The sequence below is a fragment of the Camellia sinensis genome, chromosome 3 (assembly GCF_055761805.1).
Source record: "Camellia sinensis isolate YWXY chromosome 3, ASM5576180v1, whole genome shotgun sequence".
Classification (NCBI taxonomy): domain Eukaryota; kingdom Viridiplantae; phylum Streptophyta; class Magnoliopsida; order Ericales; family Theaceae; genus Camellia; species Camellia sinensis.
The window spans coordinates 223,008,334-223,028,110 of NC_138963.1; the positions used below are offsets into that span (position 1 = coordinate 223,008,334).

Genomic DNA, 19,777 nt, shown 5'->3' on the forward strand with positions numbered 1-19,777 from the left:
AAAGAGTGATAAACATGGGAAGATGGCGAATGAATAAGCTCTGAAATATCATACACAATGATACTAAAACATGCAAACACCTCAATATAAGCATGCAATAGGCTTCAAAACTCAAAGCTAGACATGGCTATTACACTACAAGTATACATGGCAAGAATCATTCGACAATGAGGCCCAAAAATAGAGCTAAGACAGTCTAAAACATGCACAAAATCAGTTTAAGGCATGTCCAAAAAAGTGTTAGAATCAAAGGCCAAAATAACATGCAATGTAGGCTAGTAAAGAGGATTTGCACTACAAGCATGTGAGGCAATCAAGAGGCCACTAAACCAGAAAAATTCAGAGGTATTACATGCCAAATAAAGCCCAAAAACCCACTGAAACATGGTTAATGCATGCAAGAATGAGATGCTCCTTTGATATGCTATGAAGAGGGTTATTCTACACATGCAAGATGGACATCCAATATGGCAAAACAAGCTTTGGACAGAGCCTATGAAGGTCCTAAAACTCATAAAAAATGGCCTGAAACATGGCTTGGAAGCATGCAAATAAGGGCTCCTTTGTAAGGCAAAAAATGCTAGAAAACAAAACAAGGAGAGAGAAGGTCACCCCTCTATGATTTTGGCACTCAAAACAGCATGCTAGCCACTGAAAATCCACTGGATTTCAGTGGCTAAAAGGCCAAACAAAGGCCAACACAAATGCTCCAAGGCATGGCTCAAAACAAGGTAAAATGAAGCATGCAAGGGGGTAGATGACCCCCAACAGAAAAATGATCTTAAACAAACATGTTAAGGGTCTTAAAATAAGACTTTTTTTAGTTTACACCAAAGCTAAAATATGCTTACAAATATGGCTAAAAGATGGAGCAAAATAATGCTTAAAATAGGGAAAATGTGTGTTACCCTTGAAGCTCAGCAAGACAGCAACTTTGAGGCCAAAAACTCAGACCTTCAACATCTGAAAATGGCCTCCAAGGACCTCAAAGCAATGGTGGAGGTGTTAGGCTAGGAGGTGGTGTGCAATAGGCCAAGAACCAAGCAACTTTTGAGCCAAAGTGTAGAGATATAGGGAGAGATGTATGGTATGCCTTCAAACAAAATATGAACCTTTACCAATGAGGGAGAGGGTCTTTCTTATAGCCAAAGGGGTCCAAAGCTTTCCAAAGAAGCTAAAAAACAAGTTTGAAGATCCTCCATATGCCTTCCAGCTGGCGTAGCTGGCAATAACTCATAGAGACAGAACTGAGGGAGGCAGGCCGACCAGTTTAGGTGGTCGGCCGACCAGTTCAAAAGGTTCAAGTCAGCAAAAAGTGGTCGGCCATCCCCTTTGGTGGTCTCCACATTGAATGCAAGCTAGTGGTGTGGTGGGAGACCAACAATTGTGGCCCAAAAATGAGGGAGACTAGTTACCTGTCAAGAAAACCGGCCGGCGGTAGAAAAGTGGTCTCCAAGGAGAAAATGTGATCTCCCACCCTTGTACCACCTTCCAAACAATGAAAACAAGGTCCATGCCAAAAATGAACCAAGACGGATGCAAAACGAGGGTTTGGGAGTCAAAACGCGCAGTTGGGTGCCTCGAAAACAGACTGTTAAGCATCGAAAGTGGCGTGCGACCATAAAGGTGGTCTCCCAGGCCACAGTGTTCCTCTAGAGAGAGGAAACAAGGTGTGTGCCAAAAACCGGAGCAAACAGGGAAAGTTAAGCGGTCCCGAACCGAGGCGCACGGCCGACGGCTCCGAAAACCGGAAACTGGTCTCCAAACGTGAATAGTGGTCTGCGACCACGAAAAGTAGCCTACGGCCACTGAGAGATGGTCTACAAGACCTCTCCCTCTCTTCGGGAAGAGAAAACAAGACATGGTTCGCAAACCGAGGTAAAAGAATTCGAATTGACTAAAACTAAAGAAGTATAAAAATGTACCGTTTCATACTTAAGGAATTTGAATTGACTAAAACTCAAAGAACAAAAGATGTACAGAATCAAATTTCCTAAAAGACAACGCGAACGAATTTAGTAGAAACTGAACAAGTTGGGGGAAAAACTTGATAGAAGAACCCAGATGGATTTCAACTGAAAAATCTGAAACTGAAAACGAACAAAAACTGCCCTAAGATGATTTTACTTTAGTTTATACAAAACCAATAAAAATGAACTCATTTTATGGGTTAAAACAGCCTCTAAAATCTGTATTGGTAAAATGAATCAAAACTATAATATCTAAGATCATCCGATTATAAGTTCTAATCGATCTGTTTAATAAAAAGTTAAAACACAAAAGTTGTCTAGAATCACATATACATGCCTCTTCTCAAATTTCACGTATACATGCCTCTTTTCAAATTTCATAATTTATCGAGGTCGTTTACTATTTTTCAAAGATGTACAAATCAATACAATTCACACTATACTTAATAAACTCATAATTAAATTCTTTGTACCTTAACTCCACCATTTCGGCCACTACTTCGGCCTCCACTTCCGGTCTACACATATATCCCATGTGCCTCCCGTATACCTAACACCGCTCCGAAACCAAACTTGCACGAGGATATTGTCCCGAGTTTGACCCACGCTCCCCGGATGATTAGCATATACGTACGCGCGTAAATCAAAGCACTCGTCTACTCATGAGAACGAGACAACAATATATATATATATACAACATTTCACTCATGAGAATAAATATAACAATGCCAAGCTTAAGGCATTCAAATAAATCTCATAATCTTCATTTTTTTTTTCCATACACTCTTTCTCACTAACACTCAAATAAAACAACAATCTATGAAGTCATGGTAGAGTGTAAGGAATTTATTTATGGGTTCCTAATTTATTTTAATTTCATATATCTATGAGTGTGATTACAACCATAAAATAAATCCATATAAAAACCCTAAGCCTTGCATACACAACTAATCAAAATAATTAAAATCAATCAATCATCTAAAAACTCTAAATCTTACATACACAACTAATCAAAATAATTAAAATCAATCAATCATCTAAAAATCCTAAACCTTACAAATACAACTAATCAAAATAATTAAAATCAATCAATCATCTACATGTAAATATGAAATTAATTCAACATCAAATAAATAAATAAATAAAAACAATGAATTAATATAAATCAAGAGAAGTGTGTTTTATACTCACAATTATTTTTCAAAAGTCAAAGAATCACTTGAACAGTTAATGAAGCAACTAAAATAAAGCCTTAATCTTTTTTTTTTTTTTTTTTCTTTCACTGTTTCTCTCTTTCTCGGCTCTATATCTTGATTACTCTCTCTCACTCTCCCTTTCTCACGGCTGGTGTTTTTCGTGGAGAATTTCACTTCGTGATTCAAACTAGGTCAAACATATTATACTTATATTAAAACCTAATTGACTATTATATTATATTTTTCACTTATCACATACATATCCATAAATATAATATATACATTGAATTAAATATCACATTAACTTTTTATGTGACCACACAATTAATAAAATTAAAAATAAAATAAGATAATAATAGTCATAATAATAAAAAATAATGATTTAAGAAAATTAGGATCGCTACACAAATAGAGTTTAGATAATAATTAACGAAATCAAAATATAATATAATTTATAAAATATAGATTACGTAAAATAAATTATGGTAACCCAAAACATACGTAAAATATATTATAGTGACTCAAGGTACAATATAACTCATCTTAATATTGACCATTAGCCTTTAGATTCCACTATCACAAACTTTCTTACTATTAGTTTCCTATCTTGCGTGCTTTTTCCTTTCTTATTTGGCACTGATCTTGCTCAACTCCTCCTTATTTATAGGGAGACAATAGTGCCATCGGGCCAACACATGTCCACGGCGCAAATCCCTAGATTTTGATTGTAAATTCATAGATTGATGCTTATCTAATTAACATTTGCGGTAATTATACTTTGGCCCCAATTCTTTAAAGTAATTATATTTCCTCTCGTTTGATAAAAACACAAACTAATTCCTAATTAAATGACACTTTATCGCATACCGACATAAAATTAATTATTTTATTTTACTATCACTCCCACTAGTATTAATATTATTATCATGATTGGTTGTGATATTAATTAAATATTTAGGGTGTTACAGTAATAGCAATATTAAACATATCTTTAATATTTTAATTATTTTTAGTTGGATTAAATAAAAATGCATTTTATTTTATTTTGTGCACAATTAAATAATTTTTTTTAAAAAAATTAAATAAATAAAATATCAATAAAAATATATGTTATTTTTTAATTAAAATTTTAAATAAATTTATTTTTTTAAAAAATAATAATTAAACAATGAAATCAAATACAACATCTATTAAAATTTAAATAATGAAATTAAATAAAATATAAACAAAATTTTAAAGTAAAACATCAATAAAATATCTATAAAAAATTATTTTAAAATTTAAATAAATAAAAATTAAAAAAAATTATTTTATTTTTAAATTGAGACATTTAAATTTTATTAAATTTTACTAAATATAATATATAATTAAATAATAGAGGATCAAAATAGTTGTTTCACCACTTAATCCCATATCCCTCATTTGTGTCCCACCCTCCATGGGACACAATAGTCTAAGACATTTGGGTCCGGAGTAAAATTTTTGAACCAAATAATAAACTATTAGTCTGGATAAATTATTAGTCCAATCTCATGACTCAATCCCTCAAAACAAAAACCACTATAATGTAATTCGCTTTTAAAACTTATCACTACATTAAAAAAATGTACATGACTTATAAGTATTTAATTCTTTCACATAAGATTGAACTGTAATTACTTCCATATTAATAAATTACATGCCAATTTTATGTGATAAATTTGAATACATGTAAGTTATATATAATTTTTTAAAGGTCCTATAAATTTTCAAACATTTATTTAAAAAGTTATATATAATTTTTTAAAGGTCCTATAAATTTTCAAACATTTATTTAAAAAATTATTGATATCAATAAAACTAGCCACCTTTTTGTTTTTTTCCCCTCCTAATTCTCACGCTCAGTGATCAGGGTTGGTTTGGGGTGCACTATTATAATTCATCTTTTTATTTTTTTATTTATTTTTCATCACATCACCTCTCTACTTTTCTACACATTTTTTCGTAAAAAGATAAAAAATACACTTTTTTAAAACACCTCAAATCAATTCCAAATACGAGACCCATAGGCCATAGGCCATAGGCATCACTTGCACCACATTTGTATTATCTACCGGCTCACCATAGAAATGTTAGGAAGGTTTGGACTGGTTTGACAAGTTTTAATAAAGTCAAAAAATTAATAAATTATCATTCTATTTAAATTTTATTATTTTATTTAAATTATATTATTATTTTATTTAAATCATATTATTATTTTAATATATCACTTTAAATTTAATTCATATTTCATAAAAAAATTAAAAAATATACTTACTTAAATCATTTTAAACAATCTCTTATTTCCGATTCACGAGATAAGCCAGCCCATTGTAGTTCATTGGGTCCACATTGGTGTTTTTTTTTGGCAATCATTTCCAATTCATTGGGCCACCCAATTGCAGCCCACAGACCTCCATTATTGACCAGGGGCGCCCCCAGGTATGACTTTACCAACAATACCTGTGGCTCAGAACGAAAACACAAATACTATCAACAACCGACCACGAGCCAGCTGGCGTGACATCAGCCGTCGATTTATATTTATTTATTTATAAAAAAATAAAAAACCACGCGTGGACAGCTTTATGATCGGGTCCAGCGCCACAATAAACACGTAACCAATTTTCCCTGTCCTTTTCGTTTTCCTTTGCTTGGTCAAATCCTTTAAAGATAAGGACACGTTTCAACCGTTCGATCTCGGATCACCGCTTAATCCTAGCCGCGCCTTTACACCGACCTCATCTATAAATAGCCCGCACATCGGGTACCTTCCGATCATGCCTAGTTTCAGGCATCTGGAAGTTGTGGTAAGTTCTTCTAGGGGTCTATGTCTTCGGCTTTTGGAAATTCAGTTTGCGCTCTGATTCGTTTCTGGTTTTGTGTTTTCGTATTGCGTAGATACAGTTTCAGGTTTTGATATGAACGATCATCAAAGACATTGCTTTCGGTCCTTTTCTTTCTTGCAGCATATCTAGGGATTTTGTTTGCGCTCTGATTCTTTTATTAGTTGATCTGCTTATGTTTGCGATATGGCGATTTCGTATTGTGTAGATACAATTTCAAGCTGATTTTGAAGGATCATCAGAGATTCATAATTTGGAATATGAATTCAAGTTGGTATGGGTTACTTTTCCCGTGAATTTCTTTGAAATCTTCGAGTTGTGCTTTAGATTGGCTTCTAAATTTCGATTTAGGATATTGGATTTTTTGGTTGGATGATGCAGGAATTCGAGATTTGCTTTTTGAAATATGGTTTTTGGATTTTTCATAGAAGATTACTCGCTCTAATATATGTGCCTTCGGTGAGGTGTTTTGTTGGATTCTGGTAACTCTTGTCCCTGACAATTATTATCCAATTTTTCCCTAAACCCTAAATTGCAGTTTGTGAATTTTTCTTATAAGAAGTTTTACGGTAAAAATTCCACGGGATGATGCATTGAAGTCGGTAATAAGCTATCTGTTCTATTTGATTTAGGGTTTATAGTATAGATTGGGTTTTGTCCTGGATTTTTTAGGCTTTGATCATGTGTTCTTTATATATTCAGGTTCAGGTATAAAGAGTGTAATTGGTTGTGTGGGTTAGTAAGTTTTCCGTTTATTAATTTGATTAATGATTGATTCAATATAGGGACGGAGGGCGGAATGCCTAGGAATTTGAGATCAGTTATGCCTGGTTTGAAACATATTTTTTTCACATGTTTGCATCTCAATTGTTGAGTCATTGATATATTTTCTGTCTCTTTTCAATACTGTTGGTATCTTTAGAGTTCTACATTTTGAAAGATTGCAGTACCTGCTGTTGAACTGGTCAGATCTATTTGTTTGTTTGCCCTTTTTTGTTTACTTTTAATTAATTTTAGTGAGTGGACGAGAGGTACAGTCACCAAATCTCTTCGGGATTTTTGTTAGCAATTTGTGTCTGCAGTACATAGAATGTTGCTACACAAAACATGGATGGTGAAACATTGAAAGGTTGTAGAGTTGCATGGCTACAGGACTGTTGTAAGTTTCTTTCTGCATTAATATTCAGTATTATGAATATGCGTGCTAAAAAAGAGAGTTGTTCTATATTTGTAAGGTATTTTTTTATGTAATAGTAGATAATTTGTTCTCTCGAAGTCGTCCATGCAGTTTGTCTTGTAGGTGATTTTTTAAGAGGAAAACGCTTTGCTCATCAAAAGATTCAGGCTTACTTCCAATTTATTATTATTATCATTTATTATTCAAGTATTGTTTTTGAAGATTTGGTGGCATTTATTTTTAAATTTTTTTTTTGAGTGTTTTTATTGAGATTTCTACTTTTCTTTTCAGTTTTTATTTTTAGTGTTGCGCCAGACTTAAAACCTTCCATCTGTTGTGTCCTGGACCAAGTTCTACTCTTACACCAGTTGTACTTGGTGGAAAGGTTAGTGCCTTGTTTGCCAGCAATTTTTTTTAAGGCAAATCTAAGCACATGTTTGTTGCAGATGAAAACATATGGGTTTTGCTGGTAATTTTTATTGAGCTGGTATATTGGTTTTCAATAGCACGGGGGTTTTGCAACATATCTGCCAGTGTGGATGAGCTTTCTTGGAGAGTTGCGGGAACTACGACAATGATTTTTTCAACTGTTGGCGTAACACTCATAAAAATTTGATGTGACTTATTAATATTGTTTTTTCGTAAACTATTTCAATTTTATTCACTAGTTGTTAGTGAATTATGATGTTGTTCACTTGCACTGGTTATGCAACTAGGGAACGACTCTGATCTATATTTTGGGCACTGAATGCTAAGGATTAGAAGAAGAATATCAAGATGAATGGCAAATGTGATTTCGTTTGGGATGACTTACGTCACACTGTGCTGCTTTTCGTAACTTTTAATTTGATGTCCGCTTATGATTAGCCCTTGTTTGTTTATTATTTGATTTTAAGGTTTTTTAAGTGTTTGGGATTCACAAATTTGTATTATTGCTTGGCAGATTTAAGTACAGAAATGCTGTAAATTTTGAATTAGTTATGCCTGGTTTGCACGTCTTCTCCTCCTATGTTTGCACCTCAAAATTAACACCCCCTTCCTCCTCTTTTGCAGCCCTGCTCATATCTTTTTTATTTTTCATGTTGTTCACATTTTTTTTTTTACTACTAGGTGTTTGTCTTTGAAGGACATAGAACATGTAGCTGTACCTATTGATACACTGGTAGCCGTATATGCTAACTCACTTCTTTGTTTTTTTTATTTTTGGGGACCCCTGACCCCCTACTTCCTTCTCTCCTCTTGGTTTTATTAGGCAGATAGATGTACTCCCATCCACACTTGCACAAAATTTTCTAAGCAACTTGCCAAAGGTATGCATAATTATATACCATTCTGATCATGGATGGCGAATCATTGTGTAGATACAATTTCTGGCTGATTTTGAAGGATCATCAAAGATACCCTAATTTGGAATATGAATTCGAGTTGGTATGGGTTACTTTTCCCGTGATTCTTTGAAAATTTTCTAGTTGGGCTATATTGGTTTGTAAATTTCAATATAGGATATTGGATTTTTTGGTTGGATGTTGCAGGACTTCGAGATTTTCTTTTTGAAATGTGGCTTTTGGATATTTCATGAAAGATTACTCGCTCTAATTTGTTCTGTTGGATTCTGGTCACTCTTGTCCCTTATTATCCAAAATTTTCCTAAACCCTAAATTGCAGTTTGTGAATTATTCTTATAAGAAGCTTTACGTAAAAATTCCATGGGATGTTGTATTCAAGTTGGTAATAAGCTGGGTTTATGGCATATCTTGGGTTTTGTCCTGGATTTTTTAGGCTTTGACCATTTGTTCTTTCTATATTAAGGTTCAGGTATAAAGAGTGTAATTGGTTGTGGGTTAGTATGTTTTCCGTTTATTAGGTTCAGGTATAAAGACTGTAATTGGTTGCGAGCTAGTAAGTTTTCTGTTTATTAGTTTGATTGATGATTGATTCAATGGAGGGATGGAGGATGGAATGCTTGGGAATTTGAGATCAGTTATGCCTGGTTTGAAACATCTTTTTTCACATGTTTGCATCTCAATTGTTGAGTCATTGATATATTTCCAGTCTCTTTTCAATGCTGTTAGTAACTTTTATCTTACTGTTAGATGTCTACATTTTAAAGGATTGCAGTACCTGCTGTTGAACTGGTCAGATCTATTTGTTTATTTGTCCTTTTTTGGGTTTCCCCTGCCCCATTTTCTTTTAATTGCTTGTAATTAATTTTAGTGAGTGAATGAGAGGTACAGTCACCCAATCTCTTCTGGTATTTTGTTAGCAATTTGTCTGCGGTGCATAGAATGTTGCTACACAACATGGATGGTGAAACATTAATGGTTGTAGAGTTGCATGGCTATGGGACTCTTGTAAGTTTCCTTTTGGATTAATATTCAGTATTATGAATATGCGTGCTTTAAAAAGAGAGTTGTTCTATATTTGTAAGATATTTTGTGTAATAGTAGGTAATTTGTTCTCTCCGAATTGTCCATGCAGGTAGTTTTGTAGGTGATTCTTAAAGGGGAAAACGGGCTTTGCTTGTCAAAAGATTGAGGCTTACTTCCAATTTATTATTTATTATTCAAGTATCTTTTCTGAAGAGTTGTTGGCATTTATTTAAAAAAAAAATAGAATTTTTGGTGTTTTGATTGGAAGTTCTACTTTTCCTTTCAATTTTTATTTTCAGTGTTGCACCAGACTCAATTCCTTCCATCTGTTGTGTCCTGCACCAAGTTCTGCTCTTACACCAGTAGTACCTAGGGGGGTAGGGGGTGGGGGGTGAAACCTTACAATAATATGATTATATGCTTTGGATGTGATATTCGTTTTATTCGCCTTTTAAGCCTATTTTTTTTTTTGGGGGGGGGGGGGTGGGGGGGGGCCTAAAATAGTGAAAAAAAATCATATGCCAAATGAAGTCATTTCATCAGTTGCTAGTGAATTATGATGATGATGTTCACTTGCATTGGTTATGCAATTGTGGAACGACTCTGATCTATATTTTGGGCACTGAATGCTAAAGATTAGAAGAAGAATTTCAAGATGAATGGCAAACTTGATTTTGTTGGGGATGACTTTCGTCACATGGTGCTGCTTTTCCTAACTTTTAATTTGATGTAGCAGTGTGATTAGCCTTTGTTTGTTTATTATTTGATTTCATTATTGTAAGGTTTTTTTTTTAGTCTTTGGGATTCACAAATTTGTATTATTGCTTGGCAGATTTGATGTAGGGATGGAGGACAAAAATGCCTGTAACTTTTGAATTAGTCATGCCTGCTCGTCTTCCCCTCCTATGTTTGTATCTCAAAATTAACACTCTCCTTCGTCCTCTTTTGCAATCATGCTCATATCTTTTTTATTTTTCATTTTGTTCACATTTTGCTTTCCTATTAGTTGGACATAGAAGATGTAGACCTGCTGATAAACTGGTAGCCGTGTATGCTAATTCACTTTGGTTGTTGATATTTGTTTTTGGGTTTTTCGGTGGTGTTTTCACCCCCCACCCCCTACCCCCCTACTTCCTTCTGTGTTCTCTGAGTTTTATTAGGCAGGTGAGATGTACTGCCATCCACACTCGTATGCAATTTTGTTAGCAATTTGCTGAAGGTATGCCGAATTATATCCCATTCAAGTCATGGATTGCGAATCATTGTGTAGATACAATTTCAGGCTGATTTAGAGGATCATCAAAGATATCAGAATTTGGAATATGAATTCAAGTTTGTATGGGTTACTTTGCCCGTGAGATTCTTTGAAATCTTCAAGTTGTGCTTTAGATTGGTTTCTAAATTTTGATTTAGGATATTGGATTTTTTGGTTTGATGATGCAGGAATTCAAGATTTTCTTCTTGAAATATGGTTTTTGGATTTTTCATGGAAGATTACTCGCTCTAATACAGTGCCTTTGGTGAGGTGTTTTGTTGGATTCCTGGTCACTTTTCTCTGACAATTATTATCCAAATTTTTCCTAAGCCCTAAATTGCAGTTTGTGAATTATTACGGTAAAAATTCCACTTGACGATGCATTCAAGTCGGTAATAAGCTATTTGTTCTCTTGGATTTAGGGTTTGTAGTATATATAGGGTTTTGTCCTGGATATTTTAGGCTTTGACCATGTGTTCTATATTCAGGTTCAGGTATAAAGAGTGTAATTGGTTTTGGGTTAGTAAGCTTTCTGTTTATTAATTTGATTGATGATTGATTCAATGTAGGGAGGGAGGGAGGGCGGAATGCTTGGGAATTTGAGATCAGTTTTGCCTGGTTTGAAACATCTTTTTTCAGATGTTTTCATCTCAATTGTTTAGTCAATTGATATATTTTCCGTCTCTTTCAATGCTGTTAGTAACTTTTGTCTCTGTTAGAGGTCTACATTTTAAAGGATTGCAGTACCTGCTGTTGAACTGGTCAGACCTATTTGTTTACTTGTCCCTTTTTTGGTTTCCCCTGCCCATTTTTCTTTGGTTACTCGTAATTAAGTTTAGTGAGTTGATGAGAGGTACAGTCACCCAATCTCTTCTGGTAAGATTTTTATTTGAGTAGTTCTATATTTGTAAGATATTTTTTGTGTAATAGTAGATAATTTGTTCTCTCGGAGTCATCCATGCAGGTAGTTTTGTAGGTGATTTTTTAAGAGGAAAATGGTCTTTGCTTATCAAAAGATTCAGGCTTACTTTCAATTTATTATTATTATTATTTATTATTCAAGTATCGTTTTTGAAGGTTTGTTGGCATTTATTTAATTTTTTTTTTTTTTTTTGGTTGTTTTGATTGGGAGTTCTACTTTTCCATTCAATTTTTATTTTTAGTGTTGCGCTAGACTCAAAACCTTCCATCTGTTGTGTCGTGGACCAAGTTCTACTCTTACACCAGTTGTACCTAGTGGAAAGGTTAGTGCCTTGTTTGCTACCAAATTTTTTTAGGCAAATCTAAGCATATGTTTGGTGCAGATGAAAACATATGGGTTTTGCTGGTGATTTTTATTGATCTGGTATATTGGTTTTCAATACCACGGGTTTTTTGCAGCATATCTGGGAGTATGGATGAAGTTTTTTGGAGAGTTGTTACGGGAACTACGACAATGATGTTTTTCAACTGTTGGCGTAACCCTCGTAAAAATTTGGTGCAACTTATTAATATCGTTTTTCCATAAACTATTTCGATTTTCTTCGTTAGTTGCTAGTGAATTATGATGATGTTCACTTGCATTGGTTATGCTACTAGGGAACGACTCTGATCTATATTTTGGGCACCGAATGCTAAAGATTAGAAGAATTTCACGATGAATGGCAAATTTGATTTTGTTGGGGATGACTTGCGTCACAGGGTGCTGCTTTTCTTAACTTTTGATTTGATGTAGCAGTATGATTAGCCCTTGTTTGTTTCTTATTTGATTTCATTATTGGAAGGTTTTTTTAGTGATTGGGATTCACGGATGTGTATTATTGCTTGGCAGATTTGATGTAGGGATGCAGGACAGAAATGCCTGTAAATTTTGAATTAGTTATGCCTGTTTTGCACGTCTTCCCCTCCTATGATTGTATCTTAAAATTAACACTCTTCCCTTCGTCCTCTTTTGCAATCGTGCTCATATCTTTCATATCTTTTTTATTTTTCATTTTGTTCACATTTTTTTTCTTCTACTAATTGGTTGTCTTTGAAGGACATAGAACATGTAGCCGTACCTGTTGATAAACTGGTAGCCGTATATGCTAATTCCCTTTTGTTGTTGATTTTTTTTTTTTCCTCTCTTTTGTGGGGTTTTTGGTGGTGTTTTTACCCCCACCCACTACCCCCCTACTTCCTTCTGTGTTCTCTGAGTTTTATTAGGCAGATGAGATGTACTGCCATCCACACATGAAATTTTGTTAGCAATTTGCCGAAGGTATGCCGAATTATATCCCATTCTGATCATGGATTGTGAAGCATTGTGTAGATGCAATTTCTGGCTGATTTTAAAGGATCATCCAAGATTATGATAATTTGGAATATGAATTCGAGTTTGTATGGGTTACTTTTCCTGTGAAATTCTTTGAAATCTTCGAGTTGTGCTTTAGATTGGTTTCGATTTAGGATATTGGATTTTTTGGTTTGGTGATGGAGGAATTCGAAATTTTTTTTTTGGAATATTGGTTTTTGGATTTTTCTTTGATTTAGGGTTTATAGTAAATGGTTTTTGTCCTGGATTTTTTTGGCTTTTATCATGTGTTCTTTCTATATTCAGGCTTACTTCCAATTTATTATTATTCAAGTATCTTTTTTGAAGATTTGTTGGCATTTATTTAATTTGATTGGAAGTTCTTACTTTTCTTTTCAATTTTTATTTTTAGTGTTGTGCTGGACTCAAATTCTCAAATTCTGCCATCTGTTGTGTCCTACACTTACACCAGTTGTACCTAGTGGAAAGGTTAGTGCCTTGTTTGCCACCAATTTTTTTTAGGCAAATCTAGGCACATGTTTGTTGCAGTAGATGAAAATATCTGGGTTTTGCTGGTAATTTTTATTGAGCTGGTTTATTGGTTTTCAATACCATGGGGTTTTTGCAGCATATCTGGGAGTGTGGATCAACTTTATTGGAGAGTTGTTGCAAGAACTACGACAATGATGTTTTTCAACTATTGGCGTTAACCTTGTAAAAGTTTGATGCAACTTATTAATATTGTTTTTCATAAACTGTTTTGACTTTATTTGTTAGTTGCTAGTGAATTATGATAATGTTGTTCACTTGCATTGGTTATGCCACTAGGGAAAGACTGATCTATATTTTGGGCACTGAATGCCAAAGGTTAGAAGAAGAATATCAAGATGAATGGCAAATTTGATTTTGTTGGGGATGAGTTGCGTCACAGGGTGCTGCTTTTCCTAACTTTTAATTTGATGTAGCAGTATGATTAACCCTTGTTTGTTTTTTATTTGATTTCATTATTTTAAGGTGTTTTTAGTGTTAGGGATTCACAAATTTGTATTTATTGCTTGGCAGATTTGATGTAGGGATGGAGGACAGAAATGCCTGTAAATTTTGAATGAGTTATGCCTGGTTTGCACGTCTTCCCCTCCTACGTGATATCTCAAAATTAACCCTCCCCCCTTCCTCCTCTTTTGCAGTCCCGATCATATATTTTCTATTTGTTATTTTGTTCACATATTTTCTTCTACTAATTGGTTGTCTTTGAAGGATATGGAACATGTAGCTCTACTTGTTGATAAACTGGTAGCCGGATATGCTAATTCACTTTCATTGTTGATTTTTTAATTTTTTAATTTTTTTTTAATTTTTGGTGGTGTTTTTGGCCCCCCCCCCCCCCCCCCCCTCCTGTCTTCTTTCAGTTTTTTTAGGCTTAGTCTAACAGATGAGCTGTACTGCAGTCCACACTCTCATATGAAATTTTGTGAGCAATTTGCCAAAGGTATGCAGGATTATATCCCATTCTGATCATGGATGGCGAATCATTGTTAGGAAACATTGTAAGGCTTCTAGTTTCTTTTTGATTCATATTCATTATCCGTATACATGCTTAAAAATAGAGGTTTCCAGCTGCATGACTAGTTCCTTTTAGGACTCTTGTGACATCAATATTTCTGATTACAAGTGGTTCAGTTATTTGCTTTCTACCCTTGGGGTTTTTTGATTCTGTTAGGTCTTGTATGGAGGTTGTCTCCTTGTCAATTGTCGCTGGTGGAAAGGCTAGCGTCTTGGCCCTTGGTGGATAGTGTTGTGTATTGTTTTTTATTTTATATGGTGTGCTTCAAAAGTTGTTTTTGGCAAGCCTGTGGAGAGGAAGTCTATGGATATGATGTTAGTTGTGGTTTAATACATAACCTTGTTTATTGTTTCGTAGGTGTGGTTTTTATTTTGGCTTGTTGCATCAGATTTGTTGAAATATTGGCTTGCATGTCTTCCTTCGTAAGTCAAACGCTCATCTCCACTTCTCCCTTCTATTTTGCTATCCCTTTAATATTCTCCCCACCCACCCACCCACCCACCCACCCTACTAAAGGTCATCTTTGAAGGATGGAGTATGTTGTAGCACCTGTGGGTGAACCGGTCAGCCGTATATGTTAATTCACTTTCATTATTCAGTGTATTGGTTTTTACCCCCTATTCCCTTATGTCTTCTCTCAATTTTCGATGGAGGTCCTAAACTTTAGTTTACCAGGTGAGGTTCAATATGCATACTTGAAAAAAATAGGATTCCTGCTGCATGACAAGTAAGTTTCTTTCTGAATTTATATTCAATATCAGTATGCATTTAAGTGTTGTGATCTCAAAAGAAGTAGAGACATTTATTTTTAGTGAGTGGATGAGAGGTACAGTCACCCAATCACTTTGGGTATTTTGTTCGCAATTTGTCTGCGGTACACTTATTTTTGTTCGCATTTTTTTTTCCCAAACAAAAAAAAATTATTTAGAATTTTTGGTGTGTTGATTGGGAATGCTACGTTCCCTTTCAATTTTTATTTATAGTGTTGCGCCAGACTTGAAACCTTTCCATCTGTTGTGTCCTGGACCAAGTTCTACTCTTACCAGTTGTACCTAGTGGAAAGGTTAGTGCCTTGTTTGTTTGTTGCCAGATGTAAACAACTTGTTTATTCTTTCCAGTTTTTGCTGGTAATTTTTATTGAACTGGTTTATTGGTTTTCAATACCACGGGGTTTTTGGTTCTGTTAGGTCTTTGCATAGCAGTGGTTAGTGGAATGGCAAATGGTGTTTTTATTTGCTATTTATATTTATTAAAATATATTTAGTTTTTTTTTTATTTTATTTAAATGGAAAAATTTGATAATTGATTATTCCGTTAGGGAACAAAGTTTGGAGACTACTGCAGTGGTGTATGTTGTCTTTTTGAAGATCTGTTGGCATTGATTCCAAAAAATGAGCAAAATTTGGGGTATATTGGTTTGGATTTCCTACTCTGAAATTCGATTATTCAGTTAGGGAACAAAGATTGGAGACTACTGCAATGGAGTACGTTGTCTTTTTGAAGATCTGTTGGCATTGGTTCCAAAAAATGAGCAAAATTTGGGGTATATTGGTTTGGATTTCCTACTCTCCTCTATAGATTTCATCCTTAGCATTTGACTAAGTTCTTTCCCTTTTTTCTTTCCTTTTTCCATGTACCTTGAATTTTTAATTGCAGGTCTTGTATGCTGCCTGTCCCCTTATCAAATCAGTTAGGGAATAAGGATAGCGGCTAGTGCAATGGTTGTCTTTCCTTCTCGGGTTTTATCATCTCTTGTTCTTTTCCTTCTTTATATTTAAGTACCTTCGAATTTTTTATTATGTTATCCTCTTATCAATTGTACTTTGTGGAATGTTTGCTAGGGGTCTTGTATGGGGCTTATTACCTTGCCAATTTTTTTTATTATTATTGTCTGGTCTTCGTTGGATTCTTTAATTTGGTCTGTTTCAGCAGATTGAGAAAACATTTTTGGACAGCTTGCTTGGTTGTGTTTTTTCAAAAACACTTTTCAAAAAAATTTAATTTCTTATTTTTTCTGTTTTTTTTTTTTATTTTTACTGAATTTTTTTTAATATTTTAAGCAATTTTTTTTTACTTTTTAGACATACCTAACATAAATATACCTAAAAAGTAAAAAATTTATGAAAAAAATCTTTTAGAAATTCACTAAATATCAAAAATACAAAAAAAAAAAACGAGAAATTAGTACATTTTTTGTATTTTTCAAAATTTTAAAATATTTTTTCACAAATTTTTTACTTTTTAAATACATCTAAATAAGGTGCATCTAAATAAGTAAAAAAAAAATGTTTAAAATTTTAAAAATATTCACTAAAAACAAAAAAATAAGAAAACCAAAAAACTGAGGCTCTGTTTGGTTGTGAATTCAAAATGTAATTCCACATGTGTATTTCAGTATGATGTTTGGTTGTGTGTTTGGAATCAACTTTCCAAACTTCTGCAGAGAGCTCTGTATTACAGTCGCATTTTTTGTTCAAATTTTGGCCAGGGGAAGACCACCCGGACGTCCTTAGGGACTACCGCCCGGACGTCCACGGGGACATCCACCTGGATGTCCTTTGCTGTACAGGAAATTTTTTTTTTTTTTTTTTTTTTTTTTTTTTTTTTTTTTTGCAATTGATTTATATAATTGGAAAAAAAAATTTCTGAAATTTTTTTAATTTTTAATGTGCTTTAAAATAATTTTGAGTTGTATATTTAGTTATGAGTTGTAAATTTTTGTATCACATATCAAATATCACATCAACAATTCCCCACTCAAATCAAACATCTTTTTCAAAATTATTTTCAAAACTCTTTACCAAACAAATTTTCTACACTCAAAATCATAATTTTACAACACACAAATTCAAAATACAATTCATACTCTCAAATCACATTTACAAAACACAACCAAACGCAACCTGAGTTTTCAAAAAATTTAATTCAAAAAATTTAAACCAAAACACTGATGATTAGAAGAATTTCATATTGAATGGCAAGCTGGTTTTGTTCTGGTTGTCCTGCTACATGTGTATGTTTCCAAAATTTTAATGTAGCAGTATGATTAGCCCTTTGTGGATTATTTGATTTCATTACTTTTTAAGGCTGTGGGTGTGTTTGGATCACAATTTTTTATTATAGCATGGCTTGCTCAATATAGGGATGGAGGACAGAAATGCTCGTGTATTTGTATTAGTTATGCCTGGTTTGCACGTCTTCGTCTCCTATGTTTGCATCTCAAATTTAATGCTCTACCCTCCTTTCTTTTTTGCAATCCTATTCTTATCTTTTTTATTAATCATTTTGTTCATTTTTTCCCCTACTGGTGATTGTCTTTGAAGGACGGAACATGTTGTAGTACTTTCTGCCAAACCGGTCAGCTGTATATTGTTAGTTCACTGCCATTGTTCAATTTTTTTGGTTTTTACACCCTAATCCCTTCTGTCTTCTCTGAATTTTAGGTGGAGTTCTAAAATTTAGTTTAACAGGTCTTGTGGAATTTTGTTAGCAATTTGCCCAAGGTATGCAGAATTATCCTATGCTGGTCTTGGATGGCGAAACATTGTTAGAAATAAATAAATGGTGAAGCATTGTAAGGATTCTAGTTTCTTTCTGATTCATAGTCAATATGCATGTTTAAAAAAGAAGGATTCCAGCTGCACGACAGGTAAGTTTCTTTATGAATTTGTATAAATGAAGATTTAAGGTTTTTTTTCTTATTATTTTGAATATTTTATCATTGGTTATTTGGCAAGGGTATAAAAATAGGGACTAGTGCAATGGAGTCCTTTTGAAGATTCTGATCTGAAAAATCAAGCAAAATTTTGGTTATATTGATTGGAAGGTGCTTGCTTTTTCTGTGTTTTTTTATTTTATTTTAAAGGTTTCATCGTTCGCATTGCAAGCAGGTGCAAAACCCTTTCTTGCACTAACCACTCTGTTGTACTTGAGATTTTTGTTTCTGTTTGGTCTTGTATGACCTCTGTCCCCCTTATCAATTGTAACTGGTGGGAAGGTTAGTGCTAATTTTTGAAGATTCTGATCTGAAAAATTAAGCAAAATTATTTTTAGTGATAATTTTTCTAGGATTTATTTTTAATAGGATTTGATGAGAATTAATTCTAACTATTGAGACTTATTGGTAGTTTATCCTTGGATAATTTATTTTCTCCATGGGCTCTGATGTAGATTTTTGGATATGAATGCCAAGGATTAGAAGAATTAAACATGGTTTAAAAGGTGAGAGGTAACTGTATGCTGTACTCTCTTTTGGGATTTTGTATTTACTGTTATGTTCCCATTTTAATATGGTGCATGTATATATATATATATATATATTATATAATAGTATAGAAATAGCATTATTTTCATTTTTTTTGAGGAGTTGATGATTGGCCATCTGTTTTTAGTGTTCTTTGTTGTTTGTAATTGCGTTTTATGATGTTCTTGTTTGTAACCGAAAGTTTATTTTCTGCAAATCTAAGATACGTTTTTGTTGATACTGAATTTATCCTCTTGTTATTGTTTTATTGGGGTGGGTTTTGTTAGTAATTTTATTTATGTAGTTAGGTTTGTTTTGTACTTCTCTATTTTGGTCTGTTGCAGCTGATATGATTGTAGATGGATTTGTATGGGAGCTGCGGCATAACCACTTGTAAGAGTTTCCTTCACCAGAGTACTTAATTGATTAGCAAGTTTTGCTTGTCAATTCCGAAGTTTATATTGACTATCCTGGGTTATGTAACTAGGGGGATAGGATAGTTTGAACTGGATTCTGGGATGTGCTGAATGGCAAGGATTGGAAGAATATCACGTTGAATGGCAAGCCAGAATTGGTAGAGATCTCCTATAGTTCAGAGTTCTTGGGAGTATTGTATAAATTTTACTATAGAAAGTATTGTTAGACCTTTGTTGTGGATAATTTGAGTTAATTATTTTTGGTTTTTAAGGATTTTTAAGTGTTTGGGTTTCACTGTTCCATTTTATTGGTTGGGGACAATTCATTTTGTTACTTATATTGTTAATTTTTTTTTTTGTTTTTTGTTTTTTTGTTTTTCCCCCCTCCTTGTAAAATCTTCATTGATTTAATAATGGATATATTTTCTCTCTCCATGGATGTATCCATGGA

At 33.6% G+C, this 19,777-nt stretch overlaps 4 long non-coding RNA genes across 38 annotated transcripts; 3 read left to right on the forward strand and 1 right to left on the reverse strand.

The window, feature by feature from the left end:
- The first annotated feature begins 5,803 nt into the window (after nucleotides 1–5,803).
- On the forward strand, nucleotides 5,804–16,360 carry LOC114315219 (uncharacterized). 35 transcript variants are annotated; one of them, XR_014365294.1, is made up of 12 exons: nucleotides 5,804–5,994; nucleotides 6,086–6,134; nucleotides 6,239–6,304; nucleotides 6,412–7,189; nucleotides 7,499–7,592; nucleotides 7,654–8,058; nucleotides 8,151–8,194; nucleotides 8,318–8,369; nucleotides 8,569–8,635; nucleotides 8,740–9,558; nucleotides 9,686–10,912; nucleotides 11,020–11,061. It is a non-coding gene; the product is annotated as an uncharacterized LOC114315219 (long non-coding RNA). The 35 variants fall into 35 exon arrangements; XR_014365298.1 differs by having other exon boundaries at nucleotides 7,714–8,058; XR_014365301.1 differs by having other exon boundaries at nucleotides 6,412–6,512.
- On the forward strand, nucleotides 11,935–12,705 carry LOC145823123 (uncharacterized). The gene is made up of 3 exons (XR_014365315.1): nucleotides 11,935–12,075; nucleotides 12,212–12,297; nucleotides 12,410–12,705. It is a non-coding gene; the product is annotated as an uncharacterized LOC145823123 (long non-coding RNA).
- On the reverse strand, nucleotides 14,470–17,711 carry LOC145823124 (uncharacterized). The gene is made up of 2 exons (XR_014365316.1): nucleotides 17,571–17,711; nucleotides 14,470–17,008 (listed from the first exon to the last, which is right to left on the reverse strand). It is a non-coding gene; the product is annotated as an uncharacterized LOC145823124 (long non-coding RNA).
- On the forward strand, nucleotides 17,275–19,762 carry LOC114315218 (uncharacterized). Its single transcript, XR_014365314.1, has 5 exons — nucleotides 17,275–18,038; nucleotides 18,138–18,493; nucleotides 18,838–18,888; nucleotides 19,255–19,303; nucleotides 19,398–19,762. It is a non-coding gene; the product is annotated as an uncharacterized LOC114315218 (long non-coding RNA).
- Nucleotides 19,763–19,777: the final 15 nt, after the last annotated feature.